Source organism: Pinus tabuliformis, chromosome 5_2 (assembly GCF_031772625.1).
Source record: "Pinus tabuliformis cultivar Carrire ecotype Pingquan chromosome 5_2, CPIR1, whole genome shotgun sequence".
Classification (NCBI taxonomy): Eukaryota; Viridiplantae; Streptophyta; class Pinopsida; order Pinales; family Pinaceae; genus Pinus; species Pinus tabuliformis.
This window is the reverse complement of record NC_142306.1, coordinates 949206182-949226846: the sequence shown is the minus strand read 5'-3', so window position 1 is coordinate 949226846 and position 20665 is coordinate 949206182. Positions and strand designations below refer to the sequence as shown.

Here is a 20665-nt window from a genome sequence, read left to right as displayed (position 1 = left end):
CAGGACCATTGATGAAGAGGCCATCCCCATGCTTGTCAATGGGCATCGACTGAAAATCTACAAGAAACCCCTCTTGAGGCAGGAATTCATTGAAACTGTGGAAAAATCAGTGCTGGTAATAGAGCAGGGTTCTGCCTCTATTCTGGCCACACCTTGATCATCAAAAAAAAAAAAAAGAGGAATAAAAAGATCCCTAGACGAAAACCTCTCTGAGGCGGCTAGGGCAGGCAGTGAGGGTGAAAACCTCATGGAGGTGCCCCCGTTGTCTCTAAGAAAATAAAAAAATGGAATTAAAAAATATCCTTGGGTGAAAACCTCTTTGAGGCGCCCAGGGCAGATAGTGGGGGTGAAAACCTCATAGAGGCGCCCCTGCTGTCTCTCAAAAAAAAAAAAAAAAAGAGAAAAAGAAGAGAAAAAAGAAAAAAACAGGTCTGATCTTTGAAATTATTGCAGGTTGCAGGGATATAATGCAGATAAAGAGGGTCGCGCAAATCAAGGACAGGGGTCCATCCCAAGCTACCAGGCATCCTCACCGACACTCCCTCCATGGCCACACACTTTTTCCAGGATTTGGACACATTCGGGTCAAGATTCAACCTCCTACAGGAAGTTTCAGGGCTTTCTACAGGAAGTTCTGCATTTCTACAGGAAACATCCTGTAGAACCTTTGGACAAGCCAAAATCGATTCTGGAGGAGGATTTAAAACTTGAAGTTTGTTGGTGAGGCCTGCAGCCACCCCTTTGTCCCATCCATCACCTGTTTCCTCTCTTTCCACTGCCATTACCACAATTTGGTCCTGTACTCCTGCACAGTCATGCAAAAAGTCATGTTTTCCTCAGATCGCCATTTTTTTTTTCAAGGGACAAATCAAATACATGAAGGCCCGCACACTCTACCTGTCAAAAGCTCCAATAGGACCCTTCATCCGTGACTATAGCCGTGCCCGTTTCAGCATGCAGCCCAGGAGGAGAAGCAGCTACAGGATGTCCTACAGGAATCCTGTAGCAGCTGATCCACCTGGAATACACACTATGGAGTCAAGAGCAGTTGAAATCAACACAGGAGGCATGCAACCAGCTCCGCGTAACAATGAACACCTCCTCGACAGCTGAGAGAAGACAAAGCCGTGCATGCAACGTTCACCACCAGAGGACCGGGTCCTGAAAGCCTTGCATCCAGCATCAGCAAATGAACGAGGGAATTCAAACACCGGTGCACGAAGCAGCAGGGAGCAAAGCCATTGTTTCACGTCCAAAAACCTGCGAAACACGTCCACGGCCGCACAGGTAAGTGCCTAACCTTATTTCGTCAAATTGCATAAGCTATACTATGAACACTGCATATCTGTGAATGGGGTGGATTGAACGAATGCAATGGCCAGTCAACTGGCCACCCACAGCCAGTAGAATTGCCTCATGGGATCCGAACGAGCATGGTTACACTCTATTCCACCAGAAGGACGTGGAGCCAACACGTGGGAAGTGTCCAGTCGGGGAGTAGATTTGCAGTGAAATCGACAGACTGATAGGGATGACGGCGGGTAATGGTGGAGATAGACATTGGCAGTCAGAGACACGCTGGGGAATAATGACCATGACGTTGTTTAACGGCTCGGCCTGGACACGTCACCCGCGCGCCATGAATTGCACCGTATTTCAAAATAATTCGGCCAGAGCACTCACACTAACCACAGTCATTCATGCTTACCACCGATTTTCCACAACATGAGTGTCCTCCTCCTCTGTAGTTCGTTAGCCCGAGTTTCTCGGCCCGGTTCAAACTCTTCCCCCGTCCCAGACTTGCTCCGCAGCGCCGTGACGTCCTCCAGAAGCAGCAGAAGCTCTCTACAGGAAGGAGCTCTACAGGAAGCACAGAGAAAGCTCCCGGAGCAGAGAAACCCATGTCTGTTGCATCGAAATTCAAAATTTCGAAGAGAGGTAGGCTCGAACACGCCATCCCCATGCTTAATTTTCGAAAGGTGGTGAACTAGCTTGTTTGAAGTGGGGAAAATTGAAACCAGTCTACCTGTGGGTCAAGAATGGTGGTTTTGCTTATATGATACACAGAATTTCTTTTAAATGGTGCTACATCATATTCACCTCCATGGTTCCTATTAACAAACTCTCCCCATTATAATGAAAAACCGCTGTAAAGCTCACCTGTGCACATATAAAAAAATTTGTGACTGTTACATGGTTGGTGTGAAAATTAGCTCTGCACTCTGTCTATGAGAGCTTAATTCCTTTTGACTAGTCGAGTTTTGGGCAGCAGCAGTATTATAACCAGAGAATTGCTGAAATGGGAGATACACACAGTGGAGAAATCATGTCCTGAGAATCAAGGAGGAAAACCATATCCGAGTTTCCATTCTACCCAGAGCTCAAGCCAAAAACAGAGTGTTTTCATCATGCCAGGAGGGTTTATCATAAAGGAACCCTCAGATTCCAGAAAATTGAGGGAAACTCCCGAGGTGGTAGAACTGTTTACTCGTGCCCACTGGATGACCTTCTGTGACAAAATTCAAGGTCACGATGATGAAATAACAGAGGAGTTCCTAAGGTCCCTGCAGCCCAAATCAAAAACACTGGCCACTGTAAAGTTCAGAGGATTGACCTTAAAACTCACTCCACAACTCATTAGTCGGGTCACGGAGTTGCCATTGGGGATACCGTGGTATAAAGAAGAAAGGAAATTGGGCCAGAAGGCCAAAAAGGAATTTTTCCTACCGAAAGAACAATTTTCAGAGGATAAGAATGGGGTCCGAAGAGCCAGCCTTCAGCCATTTTGGAGTGAGGTCATCCTTTAAATTATGAAATATATTACCTGTGAGGGGTGATTTAGTATTGTGTATGGTTATCACTTCCACTTTTTAATCGAGCTCAAGCATAAGATGGATTTGCCCTCAGAACAAAAATTGAGCATCCCATACTTCCTCCTATAGTCATTGATTGAGTGTGGCACCAAACTGAAGGAGGGGACACCAGACCAGCTGGCTCATCATGGGCTTATCAAGCTCCTCGTAGAAGATGCCCTCCATACTTATACTGTCCCTATCTCCTGGGATATTTTCCGCAATATGTCCAAGGATGATGATATCCGGACTCTGGCCGAAGAACTCACTTCATCCAGCAGTGAGGAGAAGGAGCATATTGAGGCAGAGAAGAAAACTAAGGGTAAGGAAGCTAAGGGTAAGAAAACCCAGGGCAGGCCATCATAGGAAAAGCCACAGGAAAGGCAAGAGGAAAAGCAAGAAAAGGGACAAGCTGTTGAGGCCAAAGCTGTGAGTGGAGTAAACACACAAACGCCAAGGGAGAAGCGGTTGCAAACCCGGGCAGAGAGGACTGAAAAAGTACAAACAAGTAAAGGCACACCCAAGGCAACCACAGCACAAGTCAAAGAGAAGGCACCCCCAGCCAAGCAAGAAAAATCAGGGAAAACTGGTTCTATAGGAAGCTAGCAGATTGTTTCTACGGGAAGCCAGAAAACTGCTTCTACAGGAAGCCAGAAAACGGCCACTTTCTATAGGAATTCTGGGGAAAGGGCAGCAGAAGGAGAAATCGGCCGAGATTTTAGCTAGGGAGGTAGCAGCTGTGCTGGCCACCCTAAGCACATCCCCCAAGCAGAAGGAAAAGCGAAAGAGGGAGCCTCCCCTGTACTTTAAGGCAAGAAGAAGTGTAAGAATTAAAACCGGCAGACCCCAACCATCGTCCAAAGAACCAATCACCATTGTCGACACCCCTACCACACCAAGGGAGAGGTCCCCCTCCAAGGTAGCCATCACTTATGAACGGGGAAGCCCGAAGACATCCACCTGGAGGGAGAGGATGAAAATGTTGGACACCAAGGCCTCTCTACAGGATGCTGAGGCTATTCTACAGGAAACACTGGCTAGACTGAAGGAGACCGAAGCAATGGAGGGCGAGGCAGCTAAATCACCTCAGAGGGAAGAAAAGGTAGAAAACATTATGGAACCTAGCCCCCAGCCCAGCTTGGGCTCCTATTATAACTTCTTGGAGGCCGGAAAGATCATTCCTCAGAAATTCACAGTGCCACTTTTCCTTGCATTAGAGGAAGAGAGAGTGAGGACCCACACTTGGATGAAAATCGCTAAGTCCAAGGGTGTGGCGGATATAGGTCCTCTGGAGGAACAGCTCAAAGAGGCAAGGAGGGAATTGGCTCTAGTACGGCATGTGGAGAGTAGCCAGTGGGTCAGGCTACAGGAAGAAAATGAGCTGCTTAGACAACAGCTGCAATTACAGGGACAAAGGAAGGAAGACAGGCCTCACATCTTGGGGGAACAAGAGCAACAGGAGGGGCCCACAATAGCCACAGATACCCCTTATGAACAGCAAAGAAAGGAAGGGACACAGACTGAAATTGAGGCACTGAACCAACAGCTACAGGAACAAGAATTACAGATACATTCTCTGAAACAGCAGCTGCAAGAAAAGGAGGCCCAACTGGCCTGCATGGCCAGCTGGGCAATGGAAGCTCTGCAGTGCAGGCAGCCTACCAAATCCTATGCCCTATACCTCAAGGACCAATGGTTACAGTTTCAAATCAATACCTTGGCCCAAAGGGGCATCACCCCTTTCCAAAATTATCATCAGTTTGCAGCTTTATGTGGCAGTAGTTCATCTGAGGATAGGGCCAAATTGGCAGAGTTCTACTTGCACAACTTCGCCCTTCCGGACATGAACGCATGGGATCCCAACACGGTGATAGGAGATGTCCAGCTTATGGCCATGGCCTCTTGGATGAGCCATGAGGAGAAGAGAGCAGCAGAGGTTCGCAGTATCATAGGCAGAGATCTCAGTGAGCCTCTTATGATCAGAGCAGAGCCAGATGACCCATCAACAATGATAAGCGCCCACCAGCACTTGGCCAACAGTCCTCAAGATCTACCAGAATACATTGAGCAACAGGCTCAAGCCATTGCCCATTTTGAGGACATGCAGAGACTGTTGGGAGAAAATTGTATGCATGCCTGCACAAGGCGGTGGAACACACTACCTCACAGCCTGAAGATAAAAGAATAACACTCTCCCACTAGGATGAGGGAAGCCTTTGCAAGGGTACCCCTCTACAAACAGTTGATGCAGAACTTGCAGGCCAATTGGATTGGATTGAAATTCAGTCCTCCTTTACTTTTGGGATTGCTAGAAGGAGTGAAGGCAGAGGAAGAAGGTAGATAATGGGAGGAAGTGGAAAGGAAGGCAGGATTCCACGACCGGGAAGAGGATATCACAGCAGAGGCTTGGGATGTGAGGGAGGCGATCAAAGCCATAAAGGATGATGAGCTGGACTAGTTGCTCAGAGGATGAGCAACTGATTTAGCAGGGGGTTGATGATGAGCCCCCAAATTGGGTAACTTATTGGGCTCATTTTGCCTAATTTTCCTTGTTCAATCCTCCATTTTCATAGATTATGCATGTTTTTCTAGTATGTTTATGTTATTTGAACAAATAAGGGTGGTCACTCTACCTAGGAGGCTAATACGTGGTTATTTCAGGATTTTTGGACAAATTTTGGAGAAAAACCAAGCAATCATGGGTCAGCTGACAGCCAAGGTTGAGGGGAGGATTCATAGGGAGGTTGTCTCTTGCATTAAATGGCCTTCCTCAAAATCTCCACCCTCAACTCCGAGCTCCACAGGCCACCAAAACGAGTTTTAAAGGCAGCCAAGCAGTTTTGGGAAGAGTGACTATTTACTAGCAGTTGGGACAGCCGAGTCCCTTGAATCTAGGAGGGCTGCTAGCCCCCTCGTATTGTACAAATAGGAAGGCCTCAGCCTTCGTAGTTTACTTTTTTTGAACTATTGTTATTTTTGCACTATAGTGCTGTCATTTTGCTCAGCCTGTCTTATTGTAGCTACTGTTGTACAACTTTCATATGATGTTTATTTTTGAATAATGAGAAGAAGCTTTACTTGGCATCAGATCTGAGTTTTTTATAGGAGCCTGCAACTCTTAGGGTTGGGCCCAACCCGAGTGCTAAGACCTCCTTTATGTATTGTTATTTGTTCTTTATGCATTTGCAAAAACATTTCTGTTAAGTAGGTTAAAGTTTTCTAATTAACTAGGTCACTGTTAATGGTTAGAAAGACTTTTGAATGCTCAGATTTAGTTGATCGGTTGTTAACAGGAAAAAGCTTCAAGAAAAGGGCCATCAAACATCTCTGGTTTCACCTCTCCTTCAGTAGGATCAAGAGCTGGGATCAGAATAACTTTGTTGCCCACAAAAACACTGATTTTGCTTTGCCATGCAATCACTAGTGTCTGATTTTCATGTGTAAAAGTTGGTTACAAGTTCAGACTTTCGTTTGCTTCGTTGCATGAGTTAAAATACATGGTTTCACTGCAGGTCACACTTCTATTCATTCTCTTTACTGGCAGCTAGCAGATTCGGCCATCGTAATTAGGTTTTTTAATTTACAAGTCTTCATTGGATCAGTTGGAAAAACGCCTTGCAGAGCACCTGTACAGCTCCTTCATTTATTTATTCTCCATCAACACCATCCACTCCACCCTCTACTTAGCATCGTTGCCTCCCGTTCGCCATTTGCTCCCATAACCATAGTTTTGTGTGTAACATTGCTTTAGTCTTCTTTGAACCAAATCCAGCCATCTATACCTGCCCACAACTCCATCCACTGAGTCCTAGACCATCTCCAGCCCTCACTCTACCTCCACACTCACTCCTTCACCTTTCCCTCTCCATTCACCCACCAAAAACCTCACTTCTGAACATCCTGTAGAAAGTTACAGACATCTTGTAGAAAATCGCAAACATCCTGTAGAACCCCTGCAGACTTCCTGTAGAGGCTCACGAATGAGGTTTCTTGATAGCCAAACTCAGTGAAACTCTATGGAAGGGTGTTAGGGACCCCTTAGGCCCTCTTTGAACCTTCTTGACCTCCTCCAAGCATTTCCTCTCGCCCATCCACCTCTGCACAGCCAAAAACAGTCAAATCATATGCATAATAACTCTGGCAACTTATTCAAAAATACAAAAAGATGTTTTTTTTCAGATGTTACTGTAGAAGTAGCTTAGATACATGTATTTACCTTCCTAGAAGTCAATGGAATTTCTTTCAGTAGCTTGCATCCTCTTTCTTGCATCAGTAGGGTTAGCTGGTAGAATTAGGTTTGCGTTTTCTTTTAGCTTTTCAATGTCTTTCTGCAAGTAGATCAGCCTTCTTTAAAGTAGCTTTCATCCATCGGTTAAAAAGCTTCTTCTTAGAGCTCATGGAAGTTGGCTTGAGCCCCTAGCGGACTTGTGCCAGCTGACCAAGTGACAGCTGCGGCAAGAGCTAGTACTTGTGCATACAGCACCGTCGCTTCCAAGTTTGTTACGAACTACCGGGTTGATAAAAGTAAAGAAGCGAGTCCCAGGAGTTGTAGCATTATTGCTGCAATACTGGAGCTCACCACATACCAGGCTCGCAGTGCTTGTTTGAGGCCATACAAGGACTTCACAAGTTTACATACTTTATGTTCATGTCCTTTCACAACAAATCCTTCAGGCTGGGACATAAAAACATTCTCTTTTAGATCTCCATTCAAGAAAGCAGTTTTTACATCCATTTGATGGACTTTCCAACCGTTCTGAGCTGCTAGTGCAAAGAGAGTCCGGATGGTAGCCCATTTTGTTGTGGGGACAAAAGTCTCCTCATAATCGACCCCTTCCTTCTGTGCAAAACCTTTTGCCACAAGCCTAGCTTTGTGCTTGTCAAGTGAGCCATCAGCTTTATACTTGTTCTTGTGGACCCACTTGTAGCCAATTGGTTTGGTTCCTAACAGAGGATCAACCAGCTTCCAAGTTCCGTTCTTTATGAGGGCATCATACTCCTTTTGCATCGCTTCTTTCCATTCATCATGAGAAGCAGCTTCTTTGAAGGAAGTTTGTTCAAAATCTGTAGACAAGTTCAATTCACAATCATAAGAAACATCCATATCAACAGGTGAATTAGAATCATCTACATCACCTCCATTTTGTCGGTTTGAATTTCTAGTTCTTGTCTTTCCAATTTCATCAGGATGAACACTTTCAAGTGTCTTTGTCACCCACTTTGGGGGACCTTTTTTAGATGGTCCAAGCTGCTCCGTTGATTGAGTTGGGACTGAATCAAGATTAAGTCTCCCAATTCTATCAATTACATCACTTAAAGCATCATCCGTTGTTGGAGTTTTATGCGGGGGAGAGTGTTCTTCAGAAGAAGATTCCACATGTTTATCTAGTATAGGAATCCCCCCTTCAAGATGTGGAATTTGATTATCAAATTCTTAAAATGATTTTGCTTTTGCGAATCTATCCAAGCGATCAAGTTGTCGCTCAACAACATTGTCAGTTTTGGATGATTCAAGGAAAATTACATCTCTAGATACAAAAAATTTCTTATTTACTTCATCATAGAGGCAGTATGCTTTGGAGGTGTTTGAATATCCCAAGAAGATACACTTACGACTTCTAGCACCAATTTCATTTCTATGTACCTTTGGTATCAAAGCATAACAGGTGGAACCAAAGACCCTGAGATGCTTTACCGAAGGAACATGTCCATACCATATTTCATATGGAGTCTTGTTTCTTATAGCATTAGATGGACATCTATTCTTTATATATGCAGCACATAGAACAGCATCATCCCAAAACATTATCTTTACATTTTTGAAGAAGAGCATGGATCGTACCATATTTAAGATTGTCCTATTCATTCTTTCAGCTACACCATTCTGTTGGGGATTATAAGGCACATTTGTTTGATGTTTTATCCCATGTTGGCGAAGATAGTTTTCAAATTCATTTGATGTGTATTCTTTTCCATTATCAGTGCGAATATACCCAATATGAGATTGTGCATCATTATCAATCCATTTATGAAAATTCTTGAATGTTTGAAAAGCATCATATTTGTTCTTTAATAAATAAACCCAACACATTCTGGTGTAGTCATCAATAAATGTCATGATATATTTATTTCCATTTATAGAAGGAACAAGAATTGGACCACATAAATCTTAATGAATGAGTTCAAGTTTCCTATGTGCTCTTGAATGTGAATCATGAAAAGATTGTTTGCTATGCTTTCCTAGAATGCAAGCATCACATTGCTTAAGTTTTCTAAGAATTGTAGGCAAACCAGCAACACCATTTTTCTTCAATAAGCGGAGACTGTCATAGTTCAAATGTCAAAATCTAGCATGCCATAATAAACTTGATGGAAGTGTACCTTCTTCATGATGAGAATTGTATGAGAAATGTTGTGCATGAGCAGAGGTTCCTTGCAGCTTAATAAGCCTTTCTTCTTCTATTCCCCTCATGACAAGTGAGTGGTCAGATGCTTTTCTTACCTCAAGTTTTCCCATCAAACATATGAATGGAGTGACCTTGCTGGCGGATGTGGACCAAGGATAGCAAGTTTCTCTTGAGTTGTGGGAGATATAGAACATGATGCAGAAGAAACTCTAGAAGACCAAGTAGTTTAACCCTGATTGTGCCAAGCCCTGATGGATTGATTTTTGATTGATCTGCAAAGTATACTGCTCCATCAACATTGTCAGTGAAATCTTCAAAAAAATCTTTTCTATGAGTCATGTGGAAGGTTGCTCCTAAATCAAGCAACCAATCATTCTTCCAAGAATCAAGTGAAGCATTAAATAAATCTTCATTTACTCCAATGTTACATTGTGCCACAACATAGTGAGCGGATTCAGGTGCTTTACCTTTATCTGTATCATCAGTTTTACCTTTTTGTTGGTTTCTTTTCTATTCCATTTTGTCCCATGGTAGCTTGCATGTAGAGGCATCATGTGATCCATTTCTTTTGCAGCGTATGCAGTGAAAATCTACCTTTTCTCCTTGAGAATGTCTGCCCCCCCTTCCTCTGAAATATCTTCCTCTTCCTCTTCGTCCACCTCTTCCTCTTGTAGAATCTTGAGCATGATGCTTTTCTTTATGAGCAAGGCACACAGCCTCTTCAAAATATTCAAGGGTTTTCTTCTTTCCAAAAGCTTTCTCTCTTTCAACAATTTTTTTTGCAAGAGAGTCAAAGGTTATATCTTTGAGATTTCCATTTGCTTGCAATGACTCAAGATAATTGGAGTAAGTAGGATAAAGTGCCTTGAGAAAAGCAATAAGAGGAATATCCAATTCAACCTTAGTGGATTTTATATCATGCATTATAGACTTTACTTCAGATGCAAGAGCAATAGGATCATTATTTTGCAGTTCAAGAGTGAAGAGTTTAATCATGAGTTCGGCAACTTCAAGTGTAGAATGTGAGTCATAGAGTTCTTTCAGCTTTTGTAAGGCTTCAAAGGCAGTTGAATATGACGAAATATGGCGACTCACCTCTTCATTTACAGATGCTGCAATTAATGCATAAGCTTTGTTGTTCTTTTTTTCCCAAATTACGAGCTCTTTGTCTAAGGTAGGCTGTATTGGGTCATTGTCTCCTTCTCTAACACACACTCCTTTCCACAACTCATTGAAAATGAGGGTGTGTTTTATCATCCGGGACCATTCAGGATAGTTCTCCTTGCCAGTGAGAACTATTCCCACCATGGATACGATTGAATGCATTCTGTAAAAAAATTACTTTTGCTGATAGAAAAATACTTCTACTGTCAGTGTATAAAATTGTACTTCTCGTGGAGAAAAAAATGCAGCTCTGGTGTAAAAATTGTAAAAAAATTGCACTCTTATATATAGGAATTGGTAACCTTATGGTGGAGATGATATCACTCACAACACAAAGCTTCAGAGAACCACATAACCTCGAGCTAGAAAACTCGTGCAACGTACCAAATCGGCCAAAAGCAACTAGTCTGAATGTAAAGAGACCTAGAAACTAGCCGAGATGTGGGTTATATGTGAGAGGTTATATCACAGTGGCTTTGACTGTAGAGGAGGTCCAGTTACCATCATTGTACGCAGAGTATGGAGGGGAGTGAGCATTGTATGGCAACGTTCAAACAATAGATATGGCTATGTATGGGAGCAGAGGTATGGCAACGTTCAAACAATACATATGGCTGCATATGGACAACGTTACTTATATGGACAACGGTGGTATTAAAGGCAGAGAGAGAATTTATGTATGAACTATATGGTACCAGTGGTTAACACAGAGCGCTATTACCTGTGATATGGTAACGGCTCCTGCACAGTCGGCTCATACAATTTTATACAAGCAAAACGCTACCACAATTATAAAATAGAGTCTTCAAAAAATATTTAACGCAGAGGCATCATACTGTTGCATTTCTCATGCCACTCCAATGGAATTAAATGCATTGATTCCACCATTAATTATCACGTCATGCTTCATCAAACAAATTTAGGTCAGGCCATTCCGCTACAATACCATTCTCTGTGCCACCCTCGAGCATTGTGCCTGGTGTTGAATGACGGTGGACACCCTCCAAGACTACTTCAAGCATGCTCCGCTGCTCTCAACCATTGACGGAGGGCCGATTGTCAAAGGAGATAAGTCACTAGCTTTCAAAAGAGTCGTCGTCATTCAACACATTCAACCTGAGTCTCCAGGTATGGAGGCCGGATGCACAGTCGAGGTATGTGTGGAATATGGGCGAAAAATGCATATGACAGTGTATGAAAGGTGGGTTCAGGCTTCAGGAGTATGGAAGAGGTGTCAGTTCTGCAAAATAGGCAGAACATAGGCAGGAGGGAGTTACAAGGGCAGAGAAGGAAGCCAAAAATGGAGCTGGCTCTGATACCATTTTAGGCCAGGCAGTAACTCCACAAAGCAAAAACTGATTCATGTATTTTATTTCATCAGGTAGGTCTATTATATACATGAGGGAGAGACTGTTCAGTTCATCTCCCGATGACTATTCATATTTCTCATTTATTTATTTACATATATTTACCCAATCACAAGGATTAGGTGTTAACAGCATCTGAGTTAAGGGGCTCCTCCTTGATCTCGATATCAATGCCCTTTGCTAACTCTATGTGCTCTAGAAAGATAGCTTGGGCTTGCACCTATTGTAGCACATAATCACTCCTTCAAAAAATTTCTTTTTTGACTTCTTCATATTTGCTCAGATGTCCATCTAACTTCGTATTTTTACAACACCACGCTCACCCATCTACTACACACGTCTATGTTGTTGACACCATGACATCTTCCATTTTATTCTCTTTCATAAAAAGGAAATCAAAGAAGAAAAGGTAAGAATTTATAAATGAAACGAATTGCAGTAAATGTAATGAAATTTTGATGGAAGCTCACTAAACGGAAATAGTAAGGGAGAAAAATTGCTAAAGAATGGAACAATATTTTAAATTTTACGTTTCAAGTAGGCTTACTGTCAAGCCTGCTCAGGTGAATTTGTGCAATGGCAGCCTTAGTTCGTTAATGAGTGCATGGACTTGGAAGAGCTTGTTGGCTACTTGAATTGTTTATTGATTAAACAGTCGAGTACCACATTAACTTGTCAACCCGGGAAAGTCCTTTTATTTCAAAGGTGACCTCGTACTGTATGTACTTAATTCTAAAAGCATTAAAAGTTGTAGTATACACAATTCTATTTTCTGTCAAACTCCTTACTCTATGTTATAACAGTTAAAGTATATTGCAGAGATAAAATGAAAGCAGTTAACTAAGAATACAAATCTGCAAAGAGAAATAATGGCTGCTCTGTTAGCAGAGGATCAGGAACCTATCCTCAGGGTAAGGATGTTCAACACCTGCCCCTGTAACCAGGTTGCTAATACACACTGCAATTCCAAATCACCGGTGAAGTATTCTTTTACAATATCAAGCAATTAACAAAACAGAGTATCAGCAAAAGGAAATTATCAGAGGTAATGCTACAGAATCCAAACAGCGTACCAGAAAAAGGAAATTATCAAACACACTCACACACTAACAGGAAATAAATGGGTGAATCTTGTGAAGAAGGTGGGCCTTGTCCTTCTCACAAGATTCCCCAGAACACAAATGTTGGATTAGATGCTCAGAACAACCTTTTATTCATCTGCCAAAATGTCCAGTTACAATAAAGATTTAGACTTGCTTTTGTTTTTCAAAATTTCCCTTACAACTTGTTTCCTTTTCCCCCCCTTTCTAATGTAGATGTCTCCTCTTTATAGAGGAGACATCTATTACAATAGACCATCATAGTTCATTCAGTTAAACCTTTTTGTCAAAAATAAGAAATCCATCCTTGTTACAGGATTCCGTTACAACAGTGTGACGGTGTATTCTTTCTTGGGTCTCTTACTGTTACACAGCTGGTAAACAAACTTCAACCGTCTTCTTGAAATCCTCGTACTATCCTTTGCCGCTTCCCCATTGTTGCTAATTTAGTAAACTCATGTTGTTCCTAGTATTTTAGCAACTGTAACCATGTTTTACCCTTTCTGGACAGTTGCTAATCGTGCTGTGTCAGCATGGAACTCTGCCGATCTTCTGATAGTTGCTGTTTGTCATTTCTGGTATTCCAGTTGTTGCAAAATAACGTTTTCCCTGCTTTAGATAGTTGTTGTTGCTGATGTTGCAGCAACTGCGTAGTTGCTGTTTCTGGTGTTGCAGCAACTACGTAGTTGTTGTTTCTGGTGTTGCAGCAACTACGAATTATAATTTCTGCAGACTTTAGACAGTTCAACGGTTACTTAGCAACTTGGTTAACTTTTCCAAAGATAATTATAAAGATAACATGAATATGTAATGAATAATTAAACATATAGTAATGCGGAGAGTTACTTCATACCTTGGAATGATTAGGTCATTATATAATCAAAGCTTTCAACTTATGGACTAAAGAGGGTAATATTAGAGCAAAAATACAAGGTCAAAAATTGTCAATTTGGAGTCCTAACATCCCCCCCAACTGAAAGGGTTGCATGTCCTCATGTAATGCTTACTCTGAATCTGAGTCGGAGTACTGGGATGAACAGTGTAAATTACTGATACAGTAGCTATGGAAAGTGTTATCAAACTTGTCTCTGAACCCACAGACAGTCTCTAGTTGCCTCCATCCTGCCACCTCTTCTTTTTTGGATGATCCAAACTGACCCTTGTATTGTTGACCAGATAACCATAAGAGGGGAAATTTAAATCTGTAGCCAATCCATTTTTCAGCACATTGTTCCATACATCTAACATAGTAAGGTACCCTTGAAATTGCTGCCTGTAGATTAGGGGGATTGTAGGGATGATACTCCTGCCTTTCCTTGGGATAGTTTTCCCAGAATAGGTTGTTGGCTTTAATAGCCAAAGGTGCCTTCGTTTTCACATAGTGTTGGCAATCTCGCAAGACCACTGCTTCTAGTTGCCTAATGTGATCAGTCATTCCAGGTTCACTTAACATTCTTTGGTGTTGTGCAATGAAAGTAGCTGCATTTTGAGGTTCAACCCTAATCCAAAGGAGGCAGTTCTGTTCATTATGTTGTGCTGAGATGAAAGCGTTTTTCCAAGTGAGTTGGTTGGCTAGAAAGGAAATGAAAGCTCTGAGTTGTATGTCGCCAACAAGAGGGAGTATATTCATTTTTCTGTCTTCAGACATGGCTTCGTTGTGGAGATAAAGCTCACACAACAAATCCTGATCATTCTTGGGTGCCTCTACAAAGGTTTCAATAAATTGTTCTGATGTAATCACCTGATGAGTTCTACCGTCTCTAATTGCCTTTATCTGTAAGAATGTTAGTCGTTCCCTCAAAAATGCTGCATAGTTGAAAGAGGGTTTTCTTGTAGCAAGTATTCTTTGAACCAACTCAAAAATCTGGGACAATCTAGCTTTTAGTTCCTTAATTTCTTTGTACTGAGCTCTAGACTGCTCAAGTGCTTCCCAATTCTTATATGCATAATTGAACTAGATTCCCTTTTGCTATTGGAATGCTTTCCCTTGTGACAGCTCATATTCTCTCCACCATTTTCCTTTTAATTCTTGAAAACTAGCGGTCTCTATGCATGCATCACTGACAGAGGGAGATTCAGTTTGTGTAAAGGCATCAACAAGAATTTTCTGCTCTGCGATAATTGGAGTAGGCCGGGGTGATTCAATGTCTTCTTTTCCATTTCCAGCCAATGTTTCTTCTTCTTGTTCCATAACAGTTTGGGTAGGCCGGGGTGATTTTATGTCTTCTTCTCCATTCCCTGTTGATTCTTGTGTAACAGCCAATGCTTCTTTTTCTTGTTCCATAACAGTTTGGGTAGGCCGGGGTGATTTTATGTCTTCTTCTCCATTCCCTGCTGATTCTTGTGTAACAGCCAATGCTTCTTTTTCTTGTTCCATAACAGTTTGGGTAGGCCGGGGTGATTTTATGTCTTCTTCTCCATTCCCTTTCAGTGTTGCTGGAAACAGTTTTAGTTTCTGATTAGGGCTTGCATAATCATAACTCCTACATAGTATATCAAATTCAAAGATGAATTCATCCGGGTCTTCAGAGGATAACCCATGAAAGTTGGGTAATGCTGAAAGTGGAATGTTCTTCATAGGGGTTGCTCCTCTTGGGAGCTCCCCAATAGGGAACTCTAGGGTAGAGAGTGAGTTTTCCCCTCTTCCTTCTGCTCTGTTATCCTCCATTGGTCTTTTTCCTTAATTGCTTGCTTTATCTTCTGTATCTTCTGTCTCTTCAGGTTCTTCTACCGATTCCTCAGTGTATTCTGGTACTTCCAGCTTCCTTTCAGGTCCTATTACTTCCTCCGTCTGTCGATCTGTTTGTGAGGAATACTGGATCTGAGGTCTCCGTGAACTCGTCCTCTGTGATGTCTCGGCTTTTGAAATAATTTCGTCAATAAAGGTTTTTCTTCCTCCTCTGCCTTTGCCGCCTATGAAATTAGGTTTCCTGCGTCCTCTCATGCACCTGTTATTCTTAAAAAGAAATCATTAATGCTTTTAAAATCTCTAGTCACCTTCCCCGGAAACGGCGCCAAAATGTTGGCTACTTGAATTGTTTATTGATTAAACAGTCGAGTGCCACATTAATTTGTCAGCCCGGGAAAGTCCTTTTATTTCAAAGGTGACCTCGTACTGTATGTACTTAATTCTAAAAGCATTAAAAGCTGTAGTATACACAATTCTATTTTCTGTCAAACTCCTTACTCTATGTTATAACAGTTAAAGTATATTGCAGAGATAAAATGAAAGCAGTTAACTAAGAATACAAATTTGTAAAGAGAAATAATGGTGGCTCTGTTAGCAGAGGATCAGGACCCTATCCTCAGGGTAAGGATGTTCAGCACCTGCCCCTGTAACCAGGTTGCTAAGTCACACTGCAATTCTAAATCACCGGTGAAGTATTCTTTTACAATATCAAGCAATTAACAAAACAGAGTATCAGCAAAAGGAAATTATCAGAGGTAATGCTACAGAATCCAAACAGAGTACCAGCAAAAGGAAATTATCAAACACACTCACACACTAACAGGAAATAAATGGGTGAATCTTGTGAAGAAGGTGGGCCCTGTCCTTCTCACAAGATTCCCCAGAACACAAATGCTGGATTAGATGCTCAGAACAACCTTTTATTCATCTGCCAAAATGTCTAGTTACAATAAAGATTCAGACTTGCTTTTGTTTTTCAAAATTTCCCTTACAACTTGTTTCCTTTCCCCCCCTTTCTAATGTAGATGTATCCTCTTTATAGAGGAGACATCTATTACAATAGACCGTCATAGTTCATTCAGTTAAACCTTTTTGTCAAAAATAAGAAATCCATCCTTGTTACAAGATGCCGTTACAACAGTGTGACGGTGTATTCTTTCTTGGGTCTCTTACTGTTACACAACTGGTAAACAAACTTCAACCGTCTTCTTGGAATCCTCGTACTATCCTTTGTCGCTTCCCCATTGTTGCTGATTTAGTAAACTCATGTTGTTCCTAGTGTTTTAGCAACTGTAACCGTGTTTTACCCTTTCTGGACAGTTGCTGATCGTGCTGTGTCAGCATGGAACTCTGCCGATCTTCTGATAGTTGCTGTTTGTCATTTCCGGTATTCTAGTTGTTGCAAAATAACGTTTTCCCTGCTTTAGATAGTTGTTGTTGCTGGTGTTGCAGCAACTGCGTAGTTGTTGTTTCTGGTGTTGCAGCAACTACGTAGTTGTTGTTTCTGGTGTTGCAGCAACTACGAATTATAATTTCTGCAGACTTTAGACAGTTCAACAGTTACTTAGCAACTTGGTTAACTTTTCCAAAGATAACTATAAAGATAAGATGAATATGTAATGAATAATTAAACATATAGTAATGCAGAGAGTTACTTCATACCTTGGAATGATTAGGTCATTATATAATCAAAGCTTTCAACTTATGGATTGAAGAGGGTAATATTATATCAAAAATACAAGGTCAAAAATTGTCAATTTGGAGTCCTAACAGAGCTCAATTCAAAAATTGAATGTTCGAACCTGCAATTCGAGTCGTCCAAGGACCCACCTGTCGTCAGAGAAGCTTTTGTTTTCCCTCCATCACGTGGCAACGATATGTGAATTGACGGTATCCATCTTATTCTGCCGCCCTCACAATTTCCATTCAAAGTTTCGAACGAAATAATCAGGGCTCTAGGTGGCTGGCATGCCCCACTAACTAATAGTTTATTTTGGTGGATGGGAATTGTTTACTAACACAAATTGTGGAGAGCCTCCATTGTGCTTGTCATAGCATCTAATGCCTCAAGTCCTCGAGCAGGGTTTTATCTGAATTTTGTTCAAACTTTATATCTATTTTTCAATGGAATCCAATCTATTTGGGCTAGATAATGCAAGATGGGATTTTATTGTAATACAAATGTTTATTATGCTAGTATTTTTAATAATTGTTCAATTTGTATCCCAGTTTTGAAACATTATATGTGGGAACCTCTTAGAATAAGAAGATTTATGGAAAGGCAAGGAGTGAAGGGACCTCTGCCCAGCTTTATGGTTGGAAATATCATCACCATTTCCAACCTTTGTGAAAGGGATATTGAGAATGATATGGAACACTTGATCCATGACATTGTCAACAAGGTTTTGCTGCATTATGCTAAATATGACAGAGTTTATGGGAGTTGCTTCATATTGTTCTAGAGTGTGGAGCCACAACTAGCAATATTTTAACCTAACCTGAACTAATAAAGGAGATATTATTATCCAAGCATAGGTACACCTATGGAAAGTCTCAGTTATAGAAAAATGAAATAAGGACTTCATTGGAAAAGGATTGTTAATGGCCAATGGAGGGACCGAGGCCCACTAGGACTACCATGGGAAAATGGAATAATTTGTAACTTAATTCAAGCACCAATTGCATCTAGAAACACACTGCATTATGCTAAATATCACAGAGTTTATGGGAGTCGCTTCATATTTTTCTAGGGTGTGGAGCCACAACTAGCAATATTTTAACCTAACCTGAACTAATAAAGGAGATACTATTATCCAAGCATAGGTACACCTATGAAAAGTCTCAGTTATAGAAAAAATGAAATAAGGACTTCATTGGAAAAGGATTGCTAATGGCCAACGGAGGGACCGAGGCCCACTGGGACTACCATGGGAAAATGGAAGAACTTGTACCTTAATTCAAGCACCAATTGCATCTAGAAACACAACAGTCTCTATCTAGCTGCATGTTGTTCATCAATTGGTAGATAAAAAGTGTACATGTTCAAAGAAGCGATGCACCTGCCAAATGAAATCAAGGTCAGAGAACGATTGCAGAGTCCCCCACCTTTCAATATTTAATAGAGGGGAGGCCATATTTTGTGGCTAGCTCCAAATGACTTTGGTGACATGCAAGACATTGGAAAAGGGGTGGAAACCACTACATCATCTTCTACCCCGCCTCCTCGGGCCACATTTCACTTGTAGAATTCTTCGTACAACTATTTTGACATTAGTGCAGTATGTTGGGCTCTGTTTTTGTCATGTTTTCCACTCAATAAAATTTCCATATTAAACCATTTTCCCACACTTCATTGGTGATAAATAACCATTTCCATCATCAAACCTTCATTATTCACAATTATACATCCGTTTGGTTGATATATTGTTTCTCTATGTTCTTAGTATATTAAAGATGATTATAGAATAGTTTTGCTAATGATGGTTTATGCTGTATGATTAGCATAGTTCAATTTTTTTACCAGCAATTCATTTTTGGTACATGAATATGTTGTTTAGCATATGTGCATGCTTCTAGAAAGGAATCTTCCATATATATTTTGAAGGCTAAGATTTCAACATGGTTCTACACCTCTCAGAATGTGTCCATCACAAAGAGTGGATTTTTAGCATGTGATTTAAGTTATAGTCAAAATAAACAACGGTTTTGAAACTGTCAAGTTGCACTTTGATTTATGTGTCGATGGGAAAACCTCAAAAATGTAAGACATGGATTTTGTTTCCATTATGAAAAATTGAGTAAAAAGTAGGTGGTTTCTTGAAATTTGAAACAGTTTGAGAGTTATGATCATATCTTCAACTCTAATTTTCCTGAAATGCATAGTTTTCTCAGATTTGAAAAATACCAAGAACATCATTAGAGTTCAATTGATATAACATTTTGATTTTGGGGGATGGGATCTTATCTTCCCCATTGATTTTCACGTATAAATGAAACCTCATAAATCATAGGAGGGGGCATTAAGCTTTCATAGGAAAGAATTTATCATTATATCAAGGGAGCTAATTGTTGATTTGTAAATAGGGTTTTGATCTTAATAAAATTTTGATTTTTCTTGCCTATCCATTAACATCCATATATGATTTAGTTTTCCAGGTGCATTACCTAGGTCGGGAATAGCCCCTTGATCCAGGTAATGCCCTATTATTTCCATTTTGTTTTCTAGATCAGTTTTTCTGTTACTATTTCATTACAATTTCAATGTGATTATTGTGTCTTCATATTTTTTATTACTGTGTCTTTTTTATCATTTCCATTGCTCATATATCATACACAGAGTATTCTCGTGTGAAGGATTGTTGCCACATAGGAATGCGCCTTATTCCTTTACTAATATTACTTGTGATATTGTATTGTAGCGATGGTGTTTACAACGTTATTGAGCAGAGGTTTCAATGATACTTTGAAAGGGGATCTTTACCATACACAAATCTATTTGTATTCATATGCAATAACCCTCAAATTTCCACTATGAATTGAAGTCTGATTCAATTTGGTTTTTTTACTGAAACCATATCACCTTTAGCAATTTCAATTTTTGATTTGTGAGCATTTGAAATACTCTAACTTTAGTTCTAATACAAAGTAGGCTTCGAGACAAAGTTTCTTGTTATACTTTACCATACTTTGTTATTTATACCTCAGGTCTAATGTGATTTTCTCAGGATCTATACGAGAATAGTATTGCCTTTTATTGACAGTGTGTTGAGACCTATATCAAGGCCTTTATTCGAGTTCTGATAATACATACCCGTGCTAGCATAACTCGATTTACAATAGAGCATATAAATATACATGTTGTGCACTTGAGTCTTTTCAAAAACAGTCTTTGTCTTTGAGCAAGATTTGATATATTTCATATGGTTCATGATATGATAACATAAGGCATGCATTACTTATTGAAAAAGGACTACTCCGTGATTTACAATATCTAATATGAATTGCATGGTGATTTGTTGAATGAATCCATATTGATCCATTGTAACAATGTTACGAATGCACAGTGAGCTAGTGCAGTAAGTGTGAT

At 40.7% G+C, this 20665-nt stretch overlaps 1 long non-coding RNA gene across 2 annotated transcripts in view; it reads left to right on the top strand.

Annotated features, from left to right (window-relative positions):
- LOC149162404 (uncharacterized) overlaps nucleotides 1-20355 on the top strand; it is a 71716-nt gene extending 51361 nt beyond the window's left edge. The window contains exons 3-4 of one of the 2 annotated variants that reach the window (XR_016261932.1): nucleotides 19727-19771; nucleotides 19998-20355. This is a non-coding gene — a long non-coding RNA (uncharacterized LOC149162404). The remainder of the gene's footprint in view (nucleotides 1-19726; nucleotides 19772-19997) is intronic. The other variant, XR_016261931.1, reaches the window with a different exon arrangement.
- Nucleotides 20356-20665: the final 310 nt, after the last annotated feature.